This window comes from Podarcis vaucheri (assembly GCF_965113315.1).
Source record: "Podarcis vaucheri genome assembly, chromosome: 17".
In the NCBI taxonomy this organism is placed as follows: domain Eukaryota; kingdom Metazoa; phylum Chordata; class Lepidosauria; order Squamata; family Lacertidae; genus Podarcis; species Podarcis vaucheri.
Genome location: NC_138755.1, coordinates 22,765,007 through 22,786,980, shown reverse-complemented (window position 1 = coordinate 22,786,980; position 21,974 = coordinate 22,765,007). Strand labels below are relative to the sequence as shown.

Here is a 21,974-nt window from a genome sequence, read left to right as displayed (position 1 = left end):
TTTTAGGTGGCAATTGAGCTATAATTCACATTGTCAACAGACTACCATTTAGATGTCTTGGATATCAGGGAGCAAGATGTGCAAATGGGCACCAGGGACACCAGTTGTCAGTAATGTATACATACTGTCAACTCACTGCTTTTGACATAAAAATTAACAATATTCTTTTTTCAAAAATGTCCAAAGCTATTTGCAAAATGGATATATGTGATAGGACTAGGAAGAAAGTTGGTTCAATGGCTAAATGGTTCTATACCCCTTAAGTTTATTTAAGAGAACTGCAACAGTAAAGTATATACAGGCAACTCTCAATTTACATGGAGATTATGTTTTGGGGATTGCGTGTAAAGCCAAAATTGTGTATAGTCAAAATGCATTGGGTTTAATGGTAGATGGGGTTGCCAAATTCTTTTTCTCCAGACTCCTGTCCCCTTTCAATTTTTGCCAAGCACATAAAGCCGAATGTGCACAAATTAAACATATGTAATTTGCAAGTTGCCTCTGTGTGTGGGTGTACATGCGCGCGTGTGCACACACACAAACACACTGCATGTTATAGCCTCTATCTATCAAATAATTAGGGATGCAGGTGGCGCTGTGGGTTAAACCACAGAGCCTAGGACTTGCCGATCGGAAGGTCAGCGGTTCGAATCCCCACGACAGGGTGAGCTCCCGTTGTTCGCTCCCAGCTCCTGCCAACCTAGCAGTTCAAAAGCACGTCAAAGTGCAAGTCGATAAATAGATACTGCTCTGGCGGGAAGGTAAATGGCATTTCCGTGTGCTGCTCTGGTTCACCAGAAGTGGCTTAGTCATGCTAGCCACATGACCCAGAAGCTGTACGCCGGCTCCCTCGGCCAATAAAGCGAGATGAGCGCCGCAACCCCAGAGTTGGTCATGACTGGACCTAATGGTCAGGGGTCCCTTTACCTTTACCTATCAAATAATAATGCCCCAGTTTCCCCGTTAATGTTTTTTTTTGGGGAGGTAAACGATTTGATCACAGAATTTAAAGGCCCATTTACACCATTGCTTTGCTCATGGCAGCTACTCCCCACGCAGTTGATGGTTGTTCCCTGCCCATGGCAACAATAGGGTAGAAAAGTGCTCTTATTGTACTCATCACCCTAGACATGCAAAAAGTAGGCATTCAGCTCATGGACAAGTACACAAGTGACAGAGGCAAACTTAGAACAGTGTGACCAGTGTGACCACACGGGACATCAAGTCAAAGGAGGCGCCACTGAGGAGAGGAGAGGCGGGGAGCAGGGAGCAGCTGAACTCACTTTTTCTGAGCCCTAAAGTAGCAAACCTGCTCCTTTTTTGTCCTTGCACAGGGTGCCATATTGCCCAAGTCTGCCCCTCCAAGTGAGTCTATCTGCTTGGTTCAGGAAACTACTATCACGCTATGTTAATGTGATATGGACTTTAGGTGTGTTCCTCTACGTCTCGATTTATTTGTAACATGGTCCTTAGAATAAGGCTGGGTACACATTCCTGGCTTAAAATGTAGAGAGGTCATTTCCTCCTGCTGAGTTTCAAGGAGTATTTGAATGTACACATGGGTATGATTGCATGTGTTTCCAAGTCACCTGCTGCCCTTCTGCACCAGCAGGTGCATAAGGAGTGTGGTGGATGTCTTCAAACAGATAAAGTTTTTAAAATCAGATTGAACCTGGGTTTGGTGATGCAGTATTTATCGATAAGCTGCAAAACAAGTGTGGATTGTCAGAGTGCACTGGATGCAAAGTAAATAGGAATGTGTACACAGCTGAAGTAGCACATATCTGGCTTAATTTATACTAAAGTCTGTTCACATCTTATACAAATGTGTGGGATGTACTGATTTTGGGTAGATGTGGAAATTGTTAAGTAATGCCTCTAGAACAGGCATAGGCAAACTCGGCCCTCCAGATGTTTTGGGACTACAATTCCCATCACCCCTGACCACTAGTCCTGTTAGCTAGGGATGATGGGAGTTGTAGTCCCAAAACAGCTGGAGGGCCGAGTTTGCCTATGCCTGCTGTAGAAGCTAAGGCCATATGGTAAATGACTAGGTGCAGATTAGCTTGTGGGCTGGAAGAATATAGTCATGCTTTTACAAACCATTAAGGTGATTTACCAGGCTGATTAACACCATGCCTACGTAAGTACATAGGGCACTGGAAATAACTCCTGAGTATTTGCTAATGTAGAAATATAGGTATGGATGAGAAGCTTAATATTTTGGCATTAGAAAATACAGGTTGCAGAATTATTTTTAGTAGAGGAGTTTGGTCATAGATGTGTATGGCACTAATTATATGAATATAACTTAGTTATTTTAATTGGGGGAAAGTGCTATGAATCATGTAATGTAATAAATGCATATGACCTTCATCTTCTACAAACTGCACAATTTTGTATCACAGCTTCAGCATAAACTCTACTTTGTGATGCTGTTTGATATAAAAGTTCTTCTATTCATATGCATTGTTAGGTTGTTGTAAATGTTAAAATGTTAACTGTATGTTTCTGAACTTTTTAACAGGGAAATTTTGAGGAGTCTTACATTTCTAATCCTCCAGTCATCGATCCATTTTGGCGTTGAAAATTGGTGAGTTTATGTATTTAATTATTCAAAGCACTTTCCGAATCAGTTAATTAGGTTGCTTAAGAGATTGGCATTGTGATAAAATACTCCCTATCTTCCTTTTGGGAGAGTTAAGTCCCCAAAAAGTTTCTTGCATTTGGGTGACAAAGTTTGAAAAACACTGTTACATAAGATTTCCTTGTGCTTTGCTGAAATCTCACTTTTGTTCAGAGAGAGGAACTAAGTTCAATCTTAGCTCTCTAATTGGGTGGCACCTTTTCCTTTTATGAACAGTAAAGAAGACTCTTTTTAACCTGCCTGCCCCTGAGAGCAGTTAGATTGTCAGGCACTAGGGAGAGGTCCTTTTCCACAGTGGCCCTATGCCTTCTTTTTACCATCTTGGGTCTTTGAGGAACCATCATTACAGGCCTTAAGACCAACTTATTTCCTTTGCTTCCCCCCCACCCCCCAAATTTTATTTTATTGGACTACAAATGACTTTTAACTGCACTTTTTAAGGTGAAAATTCTTACATGCAGTGTTTTTGTCCTTAAAAAAATGTTTAGGGGTACTCTCATTTTCCTACACATATTGAAATACTGCCCCTCAATGAGGCCAAACTTAGATTCACAAAATATTTAGGGCAGGGGTAGGCAACCTAAGGTCCGGGGGCCGGATGCGGTCCAATCGGCTTCTCAATCTGGCCCACGGACGGTCCGGGAATCAGCGTGTTTTTACATGAGTAGAATGAGTCCTTTTATTTAAAATGCATCTCAGGGTTATTCATGGGGCATAGGAATTCTTTCATTTCCCCCAAAAAATATAGTCCGTCCCCCCACATGGTCTGAGGGATGGTGGACCGGCCCATGGCTGAAAAAGGTTGCTGACCCCTGGTTTAGGGGGTATCTGTACCCCTGCGTCCCCCCAGGGGGGAAAAAGCACTATTTAACATGAAACAAAATTATTAGCCTAAAGCTCTGACTTTGAAAGGGACCACAATGGTCAACTAGCCCAATCACCTGCAATACAGGAATCTTGCCAACTGAGCCATTTAGTATTTCTTGCTGTACTGTTTCGCTGAAAGAATATTAAAGTAGTTTTCTCTGAAGGTTCACCATGTATGAGAATAGATATTGCAAAGCTCCTGCTTATAATTATTTTAACCTTTGGAGAATCATTTAATTACTTCAGTCAATGTAGCTGGCTAGTGAAATGTTCTTTCTTACCTACCTATAATTGGAAGCTGAAAATGATAGTATTTTCTGGTCGCCTACGAAACAGCAGCATAATTTTCATTTCAATAAAAAAAGAAAACACTGCGATTCAGTGTTCCCTAGTGTCATTTCCTTATTTACCCATTAACAAAATGACATTGCCTTTTATTAGTGAAACCAAACTGTTGCAACCAAATTGTAGATGGAAGTTCATGGCAAACTTCTCTTAAATCCAAGTATTTAACTAGAATGGATCAGGTTGCTTCCATATTAAAGATATCATAGGAAGATAGAGAAGAGCCTGAGGGAACAGGCCAAACCAGATTATTTTCAACTCCTTTCAGATATTGCTCAAATTTCAGGTGTTGATGGTGGGACAAGCAGGAGTGGCGCTGACCTGACTTTCACACCTTTATTATTGTCAGAATTTGGCTGACCAAACTGAGGACCTGTTAAAGCTTTGTAACACTAAGGAGCATTTTGGCTTACCTGATAATAACAATAACAACAACAACAACAACAACAACAACAACAACAACAACAATTTATTTGTACCCCGCCCATCTGGCTGGGTTTCCCCAGCCACTCTGGGCGGCTTCCAACAAAGTATTAAAATACAGTCCCTAAACAACTCCCCCCTCCCTTCCCACAATATTTGGGCTTTCCCCCCTAACCCTCCAGAGCAAATAGGTTGGGGATAAGGATGGGGGGAAGTCCTATTCTGTTAGCTTCTGCTAGTGCTACAGGTTCGTTGCATGTGGCACATTGCTCTGAGTATGACACTGTCACTGTTTTGTTTTTTTATGAGCTTCCGATTTCCATTCTGTTGTATTCTGCAGCAAAGGTGGATAAACACTCTGGCAAACCCACCTGTCTGCTTTGTTTCTGTTGGAGGAAGAGGCAAGTTTATGACTGCCTTATTCTGTTCATCTTGCCCAAATTTGTCTGTGGCTTTCCAGGGTCTCAGGCAGAAGTCTTCCTCATCACCTTTTACGTGATCCTTTGACTATAGAAACAGAATCATGTGCCCTCCTGATTAATTTAGTTGCCCCATTTATTCCACTTCCCGTTAAGATTCCCACTCCCTTCTCCTTGCACGCGAAGGACAGATCTGTGTCAATGGAATATTGTTTCACTTTCAGACTCAGAAGAATCTGCTACTAGAGTATCTTTTCAGTAGAGATGTTATCCGTCGTTAGGAAAGGAGCATTTTTGTTGTGTTACCTTCATTGTGGAGTTCCTTCTCTAGGGATACCTATCAAAGCAGCAGCACTGCAATCTTTAGAAATTTATTACAAACTTTTTTTAATCAGTTGGGTTTTGAGAATTTCTGATTTTATACAATTGATACTGTATACACTGTAGTATATTGATTGGATGTATTGATTATTTTAATTATTGTTCCACGTCCATAATAAGGCAGATTCCTTTGTTCTTGATATAATCTAAAACATTTAAAATATAAGTATTAAGCATTAATTAATATAGGACAGCAGGAAGAAAGCAGTGTAGCTTTTCTTTTTTTCTAATAGAGGTATTTTTTTAAAAAAACAACAACCACAAATACCAATAAACCTAATTGCAAGCAAGTAATTTTATGCTTCCTCTACTCTTATGGTATTGAATTATGTGACATGAAAAACAATTAATGGCAATGGCAAATCAATTGAGTTTCCTATTTTAAATTGTGTTAATTGGCTTCCTATCAGCGAATATAGGACATGTATCAGCACTAGATTTTTTTGTTCTATTTACATAATAAATCAAATTAATGAGTAGAGCCTCATCAATGGAACCCCTTCTTTCCCCCTTCTCTCCCTCAACACCCTCTGCCTCCTTTAGATGGGGGGGGGTCCAAAAGAACCCCCAGAACTGTGTGTAGCAGGAGGAGAGGGGCGTTGTTCTGGCTGGGGAGCCAAAAGGCTTGCCCTAGTGTGATGCTGAATTCCTGTCAATATTTTTCACTGGGTTGCATCTGATGGTGGTTTTGCAAGGCAGGGCCTCTTATTTTTGCCAGTCTCTCCTATGCATTCCCCCATGAGTGTTGGGGAACCTTTTTGAACTCTATAGGATATGGCATAGAGGGCTGCAATTTCCCTGGGAGGATAGGTGGAAATGGGGATGCCTGTACTTGTTCTAGCAAAAGTATTTTTGCTAGTGCAAAGCCACCCTTGTGTATAACACACTGCAAATAAACAATGAATTTGTACTATATCAGTGAATATATGACTAATTTAGGGATGTTTTCTTGGGCATGCTTACAGACTGTTTTACTAAATGCTTTACTAAATGTAGTTGACCTATGCAGTTTAGTCAGTATAGTCCATAAACCAGGTATAATGCAGTGTATGTAAGTAGCCTGCAGGAAATCAAAGCAAGAGGGAAATGAAGTAAGAGCAAACTTGAGCAGGGCAGGCGCTGTGAAATATAGGCAAGGACCACAAACACCAGCTACCACCAAACTACAGCCCATGGAGTTGTATCCAGTTGTGTCCTTCCACTGATGCTCTTTTAGCAGAGGCTTCTATGGGCCAAAAAGGGAAGGTGGTGATACTTGCAACAACAACAACAAAACCACTTTCTCCTATACTCACTCACACTAGGATATTCTTCCTCCTCCTCGGCTTCCGCAACCATTGGGACCCGCCCCTGTATTCTGGGTCTAGCAGGGCAGGGAACTAGGTAGGGGGTGCCTGCTTCCACAATGTTGCTTTTTTTGGGACATGCTCTGTGACACATCATTTGCAGCCTTGCATTGTCAAGAGAAACAAGACATTATAGCAAAAGGTAGGCCGGTGTCAGATACACACGGATAGATAGATGATAGATAGATACCAAAATGAAGAATTGCATTCATCACGTTAAGATGGAATATTACAACACTGTCAAATGGTCAAGGAAGAAACTAGCCCAAACTCACTGACAACTCTCTGGCTGAGCAAGGTATGGGGAATTGAGTTAGCATGATGTGGCTCTACCACATCCCGAGCCCTCCAGCTCAGTGAACCCGAGCCCAGGATTGCTCCCTTAGTAAGAGTTCCAAAGCACATAGCAAATATCTGAACCTTTCCTGTTCAAAGCAGATGCACATTATCATTTCTGCATAAGGTGGTCACAATGAAAAGACAATCTCTGCTGACTTCAAACTGCTTCAGTCTGCATGAGACTAGTCATTATATGATCTGCCATGGCCTGAATCTGGCTTTTAGCACAGGCACCTCTGCTATAGTCTTTCCCTGCAGTTGTAAATAAAGTGTTGACATGGTTGAGACCTTGTACAATGACGAGTGTCTGCCAATTTCTCTTGGTCATTAAATATAGAATAGATTCTTCATGACCCAGCACTCCTCTGACTTTGCAACAATGGAAGCAACTTTATTCTACTCCCAACATTTATTTGCTTAAATATTTATCTGGGGGTAATAACAATAATTATAAAAATGTTCAGCCAGCATCTGTTAGAAGACATATTTTTGTTGCTGACAAATTCAATTAAAGATATTGCTAGTAAAGCAATCAAAACAACAGGTAGCTTGGAAAAAGGTCAGTGCCAAATAATTGTTCCCCATAATAATTTCCCAAGCCATTAAGCCTCTAAAATTATTGGATTCACTTTCAAATGAAAATTAAATTATAGAATATAGTCCCCTGATCAGTTTATGGGCATTCTGGAGCATGAAGTGCAAATTCTCTTACAGGAAAAGCCTCTTGCTAATATTGTCTCTGATACTAAATAGCTGGAGCTTGATCAAAGCACAATTCAAAAGATGTGAATAATCACTTGGTTTCAACCATTGTAGCTCACTTCCTGGAAGCCTTAACATCTCAATTAACAGGTATTGCATAGTTTTGATTTACAGCCTTTGGGAATGTTTTTTTTTTTAAAGAAACATTTCCTTTCCATTTTATCATCTACCCTTTTGTCATTGGTTATTAGTGATTTAAATCAAGACACGAAGGAGGAAATGGGAAAAAAGAACTTTATGATACCACGAATGCTCACATTTTTATAACTAAAATACTTTTTGATAGTATTGTCAGTACTGTAATAAAATATCACAAATCTGTAGAACTGAAAACTACAACAGTTTGAAATATAATTCGAAATCTGAACTTTTAAGACATGGTTACAATATAGAGGTGTTCTCAATTTCATATTTTACATTCTTCAATTTAATGCAGTATAGGCTTAGCTGAATGTTTCCAGCATACTTTGCAAAATATTGAATAATGAGAATTCCATTTTTCACGTGATGCTAAAGGTGAAGGAGTTTGCCTATATGTTACAGAGATGTATCAAGACATTGATCTAGCCTTCCATAGAACTGGGATAGGACAATTTATTCTGTTCTCTCTCTATAGTAGGGCCATTAACACGACCCTCCCCACCCCCAGGAGAGGGTCCCAGGGACTATAGGATACAATGGATCTCCCTCTTCATTCATGGAGAAGAGATTATGTCAAATCTCCTGTCTCCACCACTGTAGACATCCGTAGCTCTAACTCAACAAATGTTGGAGTTCTGCCATCAAATAAGGCATATGTTAAAGATAAAGGTGCCATAGTGATTTACAAGCCTGTCAGTCCCTTGGGTATTTCTTGTCGGTGAAATGGTTGCTTTCTGCTTTTCGTGTGCATGCACACGAAAGCTCATACCAAGAACTAACTTAGTTGGTCTTTAAGGTGCTACTGGAAGGATTTTTTTTTATTTTGACTATGGCAGACCAACACGGCTACCTATCTGTAACTGCTTTTAAGGGGTTATTCTGTTCAGGAGGTTCAAATGCTCACCATACTGCTCCGCCCAATACAGAAAACCAATTTTGTCAGTAGGGAAAAGAAAAACAATATTAGAGGACTGTGTAGTGGAGACAGTCAGCAGAGAAAAGCTATCCTCTTGGTGGCAGTGGTGAAGTTAACAAGAACGAGGGAGTAAGTTAGCTTGCCTCCTTCCATCTCATGGCATAGCCTACAGCTCCTGCTTTCACAGTGTGCAAACTCACTATGTTTTACTAGTGTTTAGGCATATGTTGCTTTGATCCAGATAAGGTTGGCACAGTGCAATTTGCAGGATACACAGCACGCTATTATTTCTTTCTAATTCTCTAGTTTATATGATGAAGCATACATAGAGGGGTGCTATGGAGGAATATCTCTCCCCTCCCAAAGAAAACACGTTTGAAAATTCATGTTAGGTAAACTGTGAAGGGCAGAGTTCACCGTGGCTTTCATTATATGGAACAGGAGACTGCTTTTATTCCCAAGGACAAGAAAATTGGAAACAAGTTAACTGTATTCAACTCAACCAAGCAATCCTTTGCAATTATATGCCTCTGTGGTGATGTGAGCTCCTGCCTTCAGGATGTGAAATCAAAGCTAACAGCTTGAAACACTGCCACTGATCAGCTAGTCTTCTCTTCCAAAATAAAAAAAACCCTCTGTAATCTATATTTTCCTCTCAATGATGATAGTATTTGACTGACTGCTTGGCTATTTCTTTTGTGAAATATATTGTTACTAATTCCCATACTTTCATCCAATAAATTACATGGTGTTAGGGGTTTGCACGGGGCAAAGATCCCCTAAAATTCCTGGGTGCGAGGTTCACCCCATAATTTTTGAAATTAATAAATGTGTGGTTTGAGCAATGGATTGGGGCAAGTCCAGAAAAAATAAGTCAAGCCAGGTTCCTCAAAACCTTTGCTTAGAGAGGTGCCATCAAAGAACAGAGGCAGGTGATGACAGAGTCGTCGTCATCATCGTCATCATCATTTTATTTGTATGCTGCCTTTCCACAGTTATATACAATGCTCAAGGCGGCTTACAACATGGCAAGATTTACATAATTACAAAAATAATAAACAATAAATAAAAGGTAAAGGTACTCCTGACCGTTAGGTCCAGTCACAGACGACTCTATAGGCCAAGGGAACTGGCATTTGTCCGCAGACATCTTCCGGGTCATGTGGCCAGCATGACTAAGCCGCTTCTGGTGAACCAGAGCAGTGCACAGAAACACCGTTTAGCTTCCCGCCGGAGCAGTACCTATTTATCTACTTGCACTTTGATATGCTTTCGACCTGCTAGGTTGGCAGGAGCAGGGACCGAACAACAGGAGCTCACCCCGTCGTGGGGATTCGAACCGCCGACCGTCTGATCAGCAAGCCCTAGGCTCTGTGGTTTAGACCATAGCGCCCCTCGCGCCCCTAAACAATAAATAAACCACATAAAAAAATACACAGCCAAATGGAAAACTGTTTCCATGTAAATCAAAATCTAAAACTAAGAATACAGCATTAATATCACAGTTTCAAATGATATAACATCATTTTTTTTTAAAAAAAAACACACAAATAAAAAACGGAGCCGTCTTTGTCCAGCAGCAGCAGCAGCAGCAGTCCTTTGTGGAGTCTGTCAGGCCCTGTCCCAAGCCAGGTGGTGAGTGGCAGGACCGGAGCCCTCAGGCGCTGGGCAGGGGAGTCCTCCTGGGCCATCACCTTAATAAAAGGTGATACATTCACCGTCACCCAAGGAGGATTGGGTGGAGTGCCTCTCCCTGCTGTATGTTAGTTAGCAGAAGATAACAGCAGAGTTGGGAGGGTTAAGTTACCAGGGTTACCTGGATTGTGATGTCACCACAGGAAAAAAATATGCCCTTTTTACATGAGTTGTGTTTGGAGCAGGGGAGGGGTTATTTTTTTGGGGGGGGGAGAAGTGAGGGGCAGAACTCCAGGCGCTGCTGGCTGGAGGAGGCTTCCCAGAGAGACCAAAGAGCATGTTTGGCTTCTGCTCTGGACCCAAGTTTGTTGGGAGAAGCAACAAGAGACACTCTTGGGAGTGTAATGTTCTGCACTCCCTCCACAAAACTCAGGTGTAAATAGGTGTGGATAAACCATATTTCATATATAAAAGATCCCCGCTAGTTTCCGTCATGCCTCATTCCAAAGGAACACAGACCCTGGTTATCTGCCAAGACCCCTGGAATCTTGCATCTGGCAAGAATATAATCCAAGCATTGTAATGTCATTTAGCATTGTTATTTGTATGCTCACAAATGATCAATATTTTTTTTTAAAAAAATAGTTTCTTGGACTTTACAAAGGGACCAGTATACTATATCATTTCTTAATGCTAGTTTTCATAACATATTGTATGAATAGCCTTGCTTTGTCAGTCCCATCTGGTTCAGCATTCTGTTCCCACAGTGGCCAATCTGATATATATATAAGAAGTCCACAGATATAATAAGCAGGAATGAACACAATAGCACCCTCCCATTTCGGTTCCTCATCTAGTCACAATCACAGGCACACTATAACAGAAATGGAAGGCGATGTATTGTGTTATCGTCTATGAATTTATCTAAGCCACCTTCAAAGCTGTTCAGGTTGGCAGCGACCAGTACATCTTACAACATTTCCTTTATTTACTAGTACGTTTGATTGGTACCAACTCTGAGAACAGGCATCATGTATTGCTGAATTATGTGTCGTGAACTAAGAAGCCACCAATTCAAAACTTATTTTTAGGTAACTTTCAGCAAGCTGCTGTATTTACCTTCACTGCAACCCAGTAAGAAAGGATATGATGAGAGATCATGTCTGACCCAAGATGACTGTCCCTAGACCCATGACTGACTGTCAATTTGAGCCTGGGTCTTCTGTTTCTCTTTTTAAGATGGTCATTAATGAGCTATGAGATCTAAGAGGTGTTTCACCCACTTTACTATATGTGCGACCCTCTTAAAAAACCAACAACAACAGGCCATGTTTCATCTTAAAGACATGTGGTCTCTAACAGCAAAGGTAAAGGGACCCCTGACCATTAAGTCCAGTTGCAGATGACTCTGGCGCTCATCTCACTTTACTGGCCGTGGGAGTCAGCATACAGTTTCCAGGTCATGTGGCCAGCATGACTAAGCCGCTTCTGGTGAACCAGAGCAGTGTACGGAAACACTGTTTACCTTCCCGCCGGAGCAGTACCTATTTATCTACTTGCACTTCATGCTTTTGAACTGCTAGGTTGGCAGGAGCAGGGACCGAGAAATGGGAGCTCACCCTGTCGTAGGGTCTCAAATCGCTGACCTTCTGATTGGCAAGCCCTAGGCTCTGTGGTTTAACCCATAGCGCCACCCACATCCCTCTAACAGCAAAAGAAGACTCCTATTTCATACAGGTTTATTGTAAAGATCACTGAGATAACACGTGTTTTCAATGTCATATATTGTTTCATTCTTGAATATGTGAATCATTTCTTCCCTCCACCTTAACTGTAGAAATTTTATCTGATAATTTTTATTGCTTATTGCCAAGATCAACCCCATTGTTATGGCTTAGATTCCCAGCCAGAAATCTATATTATGAACCACTGTGTTAAATCCCCTCAAAATCTATATATTATGGAAATAGCTTTTTAACACAGAGAATAGAAAAAGTGTTGAAGAAATGCATGTAACTAGTGGGTTGTACCTAGGAAATTGCTGAGGAATAGATTTTTACAGGCTATAGTTGCAGTCCTGCTATACGTTTACTTAGGAGTAAGCTTGATTGAAGATAGATGGTCTCAGCAGGATTTGGTCCAAACAGCATTCTCTCTGCCCCTCTTTCTTAATTACTTTTGGATTGAACAAGATCATTATTTCATAGAATGGAAACAGTAGGCATGTAGGATCTATATAGAACAAAATGTTCACAAGGGCACAAATTCAAGCCTACTTTCAGGAACTTCCACTATGATAGTCTAAAATTCATCAAGACAGATTCCTAGCTTGTTCATCCAAAATTTGTTCAGCATCCATCATGTGCTTCAATACCTTACACTGTTTCTAAAAGCCCGAACAGATAAAATCATTATATATTGCAATTAAGACATTCAGGGATATGGCTTTCCATATAAAATAGTGGGTAGTGGAAAGACTGAAGAACTGATTTTCTTAAAAAAATAAAATGAAATAAAATTCCAGAATGGCACACAATTACAATATTGCTCTATAAGCATTTCATGAAACTGCTGAACTTGATACTATCAGCTGCTTCAAAGATCATCCAATTCATACAAGTGGTAGAAATATAGGTTGCTTGAGGTAACATAACTAGACCAACAGATTACATCAGAAAGAATGTGATCATCTAACATTTGGAGCCAATTTAAGTATGAGGATGCTGTTAAATATTAAAGATCATGTCATCGGAGACAACATTTTCCAGCTGTTGCTAGATCCTCTGCACAGAAATCTGGGTTGTTGACCTACTTTTCAGAAAGATCTAAACTTTAGCCTGACAAGAAACAGTTGCAGAATACCCATCAGCAGCGAAGAGTACATTGTTAAAGAAAAGTAAACATATTCCTTGAAAGGAACTCTGTTAGACTTCCAAATGTGGAGAAGAATAGATACCATGAAGTTCTTTACAAAATATAGCAGGAGGTTTCTGACGCAAAAGCCCTAGGTGTGCAATTGAGTTTACTCAGCTGTCATGAAGCTATGCAATGCTGTTTCTCTCTACCTAGAGAGAGAATCTTAGAATTGTAGCATTAGAAGGGACCATGAGGGTCATCTAGTCCAACCCCATGCAATGCAGGAATCTTTCCCCCAATGTGGGGCTCAAACCCATGATCCTGATATTAAGAGGTTTATGTTCTACCAAGTAATACAAACCTGTATTAGGAACATGCTGGGGATGTATGTGCTGCAGTTTGGGAGATTCAGAGTTTACTCTGAAACAGCTACTATTTTGTTATAGTGACCAGGGGCTAGAATTGTGTTTTGGGCCCCAGGTGCGGGGGCCCCTAATGCTGGCAGAATTGCAATAAACACAGGACAACCATTTTGGAATTTAAATAGGCCAAACCTTTATTGATTACAGATGAAAACCCATCTGCTGGCTGATTATTTAACCAGGGTTAACCAGGGTTATGGGACTCCCTATGAGGTACATGAAATCAGGGTGACCCTAGCTTCCCTAGACCGGTGGGGGTTACAACTGTGTCATCCAACCATACTAAGGATAAAGTCCAGTGCCTTATCTGCCATTAACTTGTGACAATTGCTAGAAAGTAGGCAAAAGCCCCAGGCAGGCCCATTTTGTCTGAAGGTAAATTCCTCCCTGGCCCCCAAAACAGCAATAAGCAAACCCCTTGTGTTTGCCCCACCATTCCAGGCCACTTCCTGCTCCCTAACAGCTTTGCCTAAGACAATAACACTTGGAGAAAATGTCTAGATTTTACCGGTCGGAAAAAATCTATTAAATCCCATTTCAACCTCACCTACATGTCTTATTAAGTAGTGTAAAGAACATCATAAATGATTCCTTCAGTGTCCAATGCAGAGCAAAACATACATTGTTTCACAGCACATACCTCTTCCTAATGCAGAAATAGCCTATAGTTTTGGCGTAGCTAAACCTATGCACACTTACTTTGTAGTCAGCACTTTTGAACTTATAGAATGTGGCTGCATTAGACATAGTGGATATGAACTCAGTCTCTTTCCACCTTCCAGATCACGGTGGTGAAAAGAGCAATGATACTTATTGATATACCAGTCCTATGAATGCAAACTAATTTTTTACATTTGGAAACAAGAAGAAGTGAGAGTTGAACTCAGAATGCTGAATGCATACATATTAAGGAGGCTCCATTTGTATTAATGAGATGGGCCTTGTTTCTGAATTGTTGTGACTTCATCTAAAGTCTAGACACATGCATACATAACATAGCCACACTGTGACAAAAACATGTATTAGATTTTCTGCCAGGCTAAATACTTTGCCCCTGATGACTTATTTTTTGTTTCTTTGTTCTATCTGAGAAAATGTGATTTTCTTGCTTTTAACCCCTTTCAGTGGAAGTGCAATATAAAATACAAATTAAGAGAATAAATTTGAATTTCAGAAACAAACATTATATTTTTTTTTCAATCCCCCCCCCCGTTAAGTGGTCCTAGACATCAGATAACGGTAACAATCATAAAATGCTCCTTTTAAATGCTCTTTTTGCTTCTAGTTCTCTATTTTGTTACTGCATGAGACATAACCATGGGAACAAATTCATAATCACTATGTGCATTCTTCATAGTAAAGCAAGGAGCACTGCAAACATGTGCTTGTAAAAGTGAACATCACTCCTTGAATACCCATGAGCAAGATTGGGGGCAAACATGACCCTTGTTGTAGCAAGGTGAAAAGGACTGTGCTCAGCCTAATCTTTTGAGAAAGCTAAACAAGCCGCCCCTACTCCAAGGCTCCTTGCCACTCCTCAGAAAGGGACCTTCTACCCCAGTGGGTGACAATATTTGGCCTCAAGTCCCAAGGTGCTCCTTGTCTTGTTGAAGAGCGGAGTAGCAGAAGCTTGGTGGAGTGGATGCATCTGGTTCCAGTGAATCACGCAGAGTCGAAAGCTCATTAGCAAAGAGAACTTCACTAAGGATTAAGCCAGGGGGTCAGCAACCTTTTTCAGTCGTGGGCCGGTCCACCGTCCCTCAGACCATGTGGGGGGCCGGACTATATTTTGGGAGGGAAATGAACAAATTACTATGCCCCACAAATAACCCAGAGATGCATTTTAAATAAAAGCACACATTCTACTCATGTCAAAACATGCTGATTTCCGTACCGTCCACGGGCTGGATTTAGAAGGTTGATTGGGCCGCATCCAGCCCGCGGGCCTTAGGTTGCTTACCCCTGGATTAAGCTTCGTTACAACAACAAAACCTCAGGAATAAATGTACAGTTGAAACAAACTCAGAAGACATGAAGAGCAGAAAATGAGAGAATAGTAAGAGAACCCATACAAGTACTGCTGACACCCCACTCCCTAAGTAGAATAATAGAAGCATAACCAGCCCACCCCATTCACCATTCCCCCTCCCGCTCTTCTTCCTCCTCTTCCTCCTCCTCCTCCTCATTGTTTAAATCAATTCATGAACCAAGAACTTATACACAGAGGCATAGCGTGGGTTGTCAGCACCCGGGGCAAGGCAAGTAATTTGCGCCCCCTAGAGTGAGTGAGTCAGGTAGGGGCAGAGAGCTGTGAGTGCGAGCGCCCCCCCAGATGTTGCACCCCGTGCGGCCAGCCCCCCCTGCACCCCTACGCTACGTCACTGCTTATACATTGACCACTAATAATGATATGATGTAGATATTCTCCCGCATTTATTATGCTATTTTTGTGATATACAAATGACATGAGAAAACTTGGTGTATTTATTTGTATAACATTATTCTTGTTTATAAAGCCCAATAAAAAAGAGTAGAAAATGAAAGTAGGCATAAGCAGACAGTTCACTGAATTACAGATATATCCTCTTCACTCATTGACCTTGAGATAACATACAAGAGTACAGCATAATCCCAAACATCTCCCACTGTTTCAGCAGAAATGAAGAGTTACAGACACACAGGAATAAACCAGAGATACTTCTGCATCAAGAGCATATTTGAGAGATTTGCACATTTTTGTGTTGGAAGTGTGCAAATCCCTCAGTTTCTTTTCACACTTTGGTCTGGAACGTGCAGAAACTCTTTAGAGGTAAAATAAAGGAAGACTTGCACACTCTTAATTAAAACTTTTAAATCTTTTGTTCGAACCAAACAACAAATGCCTCTTTAAAAAAAGAGAGCTAGAAATTAGAACCATGGACCAAGACATTATTCAATGTATTTCTTGTTTTGCACCTGCCAATTTTTCAAAGGTAGGCGACAAATTAAATCCACTACCCAATTTACACAAATAGGTCAATAACAGAATATCGGCAAGATTCAGCTACAATACTGAAATACTGTATGTGTCTACTTTATCTTCTGTTTTAATTAACTCATGCCTTTGGGAAATAGGCTGATATATTTTGATTTTTGACTGTGCTGAAAAAGTGACTTTTATATAAGGGGGGGAGGGTGGCTTGTGAAGAACTGCTTTGGTACAATCTGCCTGAACTTTTCTACTGTGTGAGACCCACTGAAATCATTGTGCTCTGACAAGGACATTTTGTGGTCTTTATCAGTCAAATTTACAAAAGAAACAATTCTGTTGTTGGATCAGGCCTGGCTGTACCATAATGCATATCCAAAATTATCACTTTGGATAAGAAATTCTATTTCTTTCTGTGCCTTTCTGTGTTCTTTAAAAGAAAAATAGAATTAACAAATGAGGATGGCTTTCTGTCTTGCTTTGTGTGTGGAAATGCCTAATACCAGCACTGTTAAATTGTGCCCCATACTTTTAATGTAAGACCAATCGCTACAACAAAAACCATATCTATTCAGAAGTTAGAGTTGTATTCAGTGTATTACTAAGGTCTCATTTCTCTCACTTAGCCCCCTTAAAATTATGGTGCCGGTTCTTATGGTCTTGCTCTCAAAAATCTCAGTACCGGAGTCGATTGTCTGCAGTGAATAAACCTATATATGAGTAGTTCCCCGTGTGTTGACCTCCTCATGATTGGGACTTAGGATAATGGTAGATTGCACATAAACAGCTGTTCACACATAGATTTCAATACAGTTGGGGCTGGTGCATTTTGACCCAGTGAGTTTGCTTTAAGGCAGATATGAATGGGACTGCTGCTCCTAGGAATGTTTGAAGAACGTGATATGTGCAAATTTCAGTTTGAACTGAATTGATCCACTCCGCCTAGGCTAATGTGTAGAAAAGAACTTGGTTATCTGCCAGATTTCACACTTCCCAGATGTTCTGAAGGAGTTCTTGGCTCAAAAAATGCATTCTAAAAGGTTTTTAAATGAGTATTTTTCAGGGAGAAAATAAGTTTAGAAACACGTTTACTGCGGTATCCACTTGCTTGTACGGGGGTGGGGGATAAAGGCTGTGAAGGCACATTTATCAGGGTGCTCGTAAAATCTCTAGTGTCCATCTTCAGAGCAGACTCTGCTTGTGTTGATACTTTGACCAGAGATTTATCTGGAGGCATAGATAGGGTATTTGACAGCTGCTTCAATAAGCTACAAAGCTTTGAAGTGAGTCCAAACGTTAAGGACCAGCTTTCTTCAATGTGGGCATTCAAAGATGGCACATTTTACATTGGAGAATACTTACTTCCAAAGTTACCTGCAAAGGTTCAGCATTCAGACTAAATTTGAAACAGATCTACACCCCTTCTAGAAGTAGACAGATTCATCTATTTCTAACACCTCACTCATATATTTTACAGTTTTCATATTAGCATTCACATTCACATGCCTCAATCATAACTAGAAAAAAATAAATAATTGTAACCTATGCCATGAAGATACTAGTGATTCATACTTACTAAGGATGTACACGGGCCCCAATATTCTCCTTGCATCTGTGCTTTTAAAAAATGCAATCGATTCCCGGGGTCACTCCATGCTCGGTCCACTTCAGTCTGTTATTTGTCTGAGCCACACTGTATTCCCCATTCACTATTCTGGGGAGTCTAAAAACAGCTGCAACTTTTTCCCCATTTGGCAGATGCAGGTGGAATTTGATGGCACAGAAACCCCTCCAGGGTAAAGTAAGCCTGCCAAATTGCATATCTATGGACTTTTGTGGGGAAAGTAAAAAAAACAACAACTCACTTTCCTGTATAACACATATTAGAGCAATTTATTGGGCCAAATAAAATTCCTAAATCCACATTAGTTTCATATTTTCAGGAGTGGAGAATGTGATTTTATCCCATACTGTTTCTTACTTTAAAATAATTAAGAGGCGGCAGAGTGGATTCATGCATGTATGGGTTATGTTTTGTTCTGATTTTTTAATGGTGACTGCACACCAACCAGTTAGCTTTCCTGGCACTTTCTTTTAATTATTGGAAGGATATGATCTCCAAATTGGCATTACAGGCTGAGACTGTCCCTAATACTGCCTAGAGAATGAACAGAGGTTTTGTGGGAGGGTATTGACATGATTTGATTCATGCAGGGATAAAATTACTCGAGATCACCCCAATTTCCTTCAATGTTTGACTGCCAATACTGAGTGGTTGCACACATTTAGTATTTATTTATGAAGTGCAATGTACATTATGTGTTCTAAATGGATTAAAGGTAAAGGTAAAGGGACCCCTGACCATTCGGTCCAGTTGTGACCGACTCTGGGGTTGCAGCGCTCATCTCGCTTTATTGGACAAGGGAGCCGGTGTACAGCTTCCGGGTCATGTGGCCAGCATGACTAAGCCACTTCTGGTGAACCAGAGCAGCGAATCAGAGAAGCGCATGGAAACGCCGTTTACCTTCCCACCAGAATGATACCTATTTATCTACTTGCACTTTGACGTGCTTTCGAACTGCTAGGTTGGCAGAAGCAGGGACCAAGCAATGGGAGCTCACCCCATCGTGGGGATTCAAACCACAGACCTTCTGATCGGCAAGTCTTAGGCTCTGTGGTTTAACCCACAGTGCTACCTGCGTCCCATCTAAATGGATTACTGTGAAACAAATACAGTGGTACCTTTAGTTATGAACTTAATTAGTTCTGGAGGTCCGTTCTTAACCTGAAACTGTTCTTAACTAGAGGCGTGCTTTCGCTAATGGGGCCTCTTGCTGCTGCTGCGCCGCTGGCACACAATTTCCGTTCTCATCCTGGGGCAAAGTTCTCAACTCGAGATAACTCTTCCAGGTTAGCGGAGCTTGTAAACTGAAGGATTTGTAACCTGAGGTGTTCATAAGTCAAGGTACCACTGTAATAGTTTTTTTATTCTCTAGGTTGTTGGTAATCATGGTCACATTATGTGAACCATGAGAGCAGCAAAATAACCAGACTGCACAACAGTGATGGAATAAAATCAGACCAAATCTTTATTGAGAGCAACAGGCAGGGCAAGGGCTGGCATTGCATTGGGTCCCAGAATCAGCTCATCATTCCAGAAGGCCCATATTGATGAAATGAATCCACTCCAAACCTGTATGATGGGAGTCGGCCAGTGTTGAACCTTGCCATAGTGCAAGCCAAGCAAGTCTCACTGGGGGATCAGGGTGCAGATTCCAACCAGGCGGATCCAGAACCCATGCTTGGGTTTGCCATGGTCAATCCTCCTCTCAAACCCCTTATGGGGGTTCCCCTTCACTATGTTGATCCTGCCCAATGCCATTCCCGCCCTCATACAAGTAATGTTCTTCCACCTAACAAAACAAAGTCATAATTTCACTGAGGGAAAGGCAAAAAAAAAAAAAAATCCCAACCAAGTCCCTATCAGGCCCTGTCAACCAGTGACACAAAATTTCTCAGTGAAGGCTCTAACCTGAGGGTAGGAAGCTCTCAAAGCAAAATGGCTGTGAGATCCAGGGAAAGCAGCCTTGTATAGGCTTTCCCCTCCCCTCTTCAGCAAGGGCTCATGGGACAGCTTTTTCCCAGGATCCTATCACACAGAGAAGATACTGGGCAAAACCTTGCCCAGTATTTTGTTGTGATCCATGGGCCACAGCACTACTGTGCAAAGGCTTCCCGTGCTTATTGGTACAGAACGGGGCTTATAATGGTAAAATCTGGACAGCAAATAATATTCTGTAATTAAAATAAAGAATGGAAGGAGGCTTCCAAAGACAGATTATTATTGTTGTCTGCTGTTGACATCTCTTGTAAGAAATAAGTGTTGACATATTTACAGTGAAAATGTTGTTATTGCAAATGTGTCAGGTTAATGTTACTCTAGAGTTAGCTTGTGGTATTTTGTTATCCATTACAGAAAATAACACTTTTGTTGTGAAATTGTGAACAAAAAGGGTTTGGTGGACCAGTTTTCATCTTTCAGTTAGCAGTTGTTACACTGAAGAAAAATCTTATGTAGGAAATAGCTATTCCATGCATTATTAATACAGGTCATTAAGTGTACATGAAAAGTAAAATGTAAGTTAAGAGCAATTAGATAAAAATTGTTGTAGTTTTAGCACATTTAAATTTTTTGATGCTATTTTTAGCCAGTTAGGATAAAAAATATGTATTTATTTAATTATGGACAAATCTTAGAAATATTTTGCAGTGCAGATAACCTTATTTGTTTCCTTATAGCCTGTTGTCCATCTGGTGTATCCAAAGCAAGCAAAATTCAACACAGCTTCACAAACCTATACTGACGTGGGAGTGTAATAATGTCATTCATCTTCTTCCAGGGTGGAGGTAGGGGTGTTTCCCTCCAGTCCCTCTCTTCCTAAAAGACAACTCAGGAGTTTCCACTCCTGAAGGAAGAGGGTAGAGGTGATGTCACAAGTGTATTCTTCTGCAGTGGCTGTCCGAGTGAGGGGTGGGTGGCAATGCTTTGTGGTGGTTCTGGTCTGACTTGGATGGTCATTTCAAGAGAGTGATGCTTCGGGAGTGCTCTTTGGCCCCATGGAGCCTTCAGTGTGGGGTTCAATGCCTCAAGGAGCGCCTCTCCCCATATAAACCAACCTAGACCCTGCAATCATAATCTGAGGCCCCTCTTCATGTGCCTCCTCCACAAGAGGTCTGGAAGGTGGCAACATGACAATAGGCCCTTTCTGCAGTGGCTCCCCTTTGTGGAATGCTCTCCCCAGGGAGGCTCGCCGGGCACCTGAATTACATAATTTTTAGGTTCTCTTCCGAGACCTTTGGCTAACTGAACAATCTATGGTCTTTCAAATTGTGTGATGGTGGTGGAGGGAGTATAATTGTTTTTGTTTGTTACAATATTATGCATTTTTGGTTTTTATATTGTAAAGCTCTATGTGATCTTTGGATGAAGGCCAGGATAGAATTAACTAACTAACTAACTAACCAACTGTCTAACATGCCCTGGGTTCTGGAGGAATATTTTCTTAAATAGTTGTTTTCAAAACCTCACCTGCCAGTACTATCTAGGTTATTTAGCTAATTGGTTTGTAGTTCAAGTAGTTATATTTTAATAAATATAGACATCATCCCATTGTTTTTCTCATGAGGCTTCTTTCTGGGTGTGGAAGCAAAATTAATCTTCTCTGCTTAGCATGTTCATTCAAACAAATGGAATTCAATATGGGGAAAACCTCCATGTTGCGTTGCTTGAAGTATCAGCCGGTCCTCAGCATAAAGTATAAAAGCATTGGGTTGTCTTTATAGAGCTTTAAATTAAGGACAAGAAAAGAAATCCAGACTATCGTTCTTAGATCACCATTCTTTAGTTAATGGCTTATTATTATTCGCAATCAAGATTTAGCATTCAGTGAATCCTTCATTGCTGACAATCTGGATTCTTGCTCAGCAGCAAGTTTAATAGAATGCCG

General features: G+C 40.9%; 1 protein-coding gene across 25 annotated transcripts in view; it reads left to right on the top strand.

Annotated features, from left to right (window-relative positions):
- PTPRD (protein tyrosine phosphatase receptor type D) overlaps positions 1-21,974 on the top strand; it is a 1,176,641-nt gene that overhangs the window by 278,534 nt on the left and 876,133 nt on the right. For all 25 annotated transcript variants that reach the window (XM_082204501.1, XM_082204490.1, XM_082204511.1 and 22 more), the window contains one exon: positions 2,528-2,593. The gene's annotated coding sequence lies outside the window, so the exon portion shown is untranslated. The remainder of the gene's footprint in view (positions 1-2,527; positions 2,594-21,974) is intronic.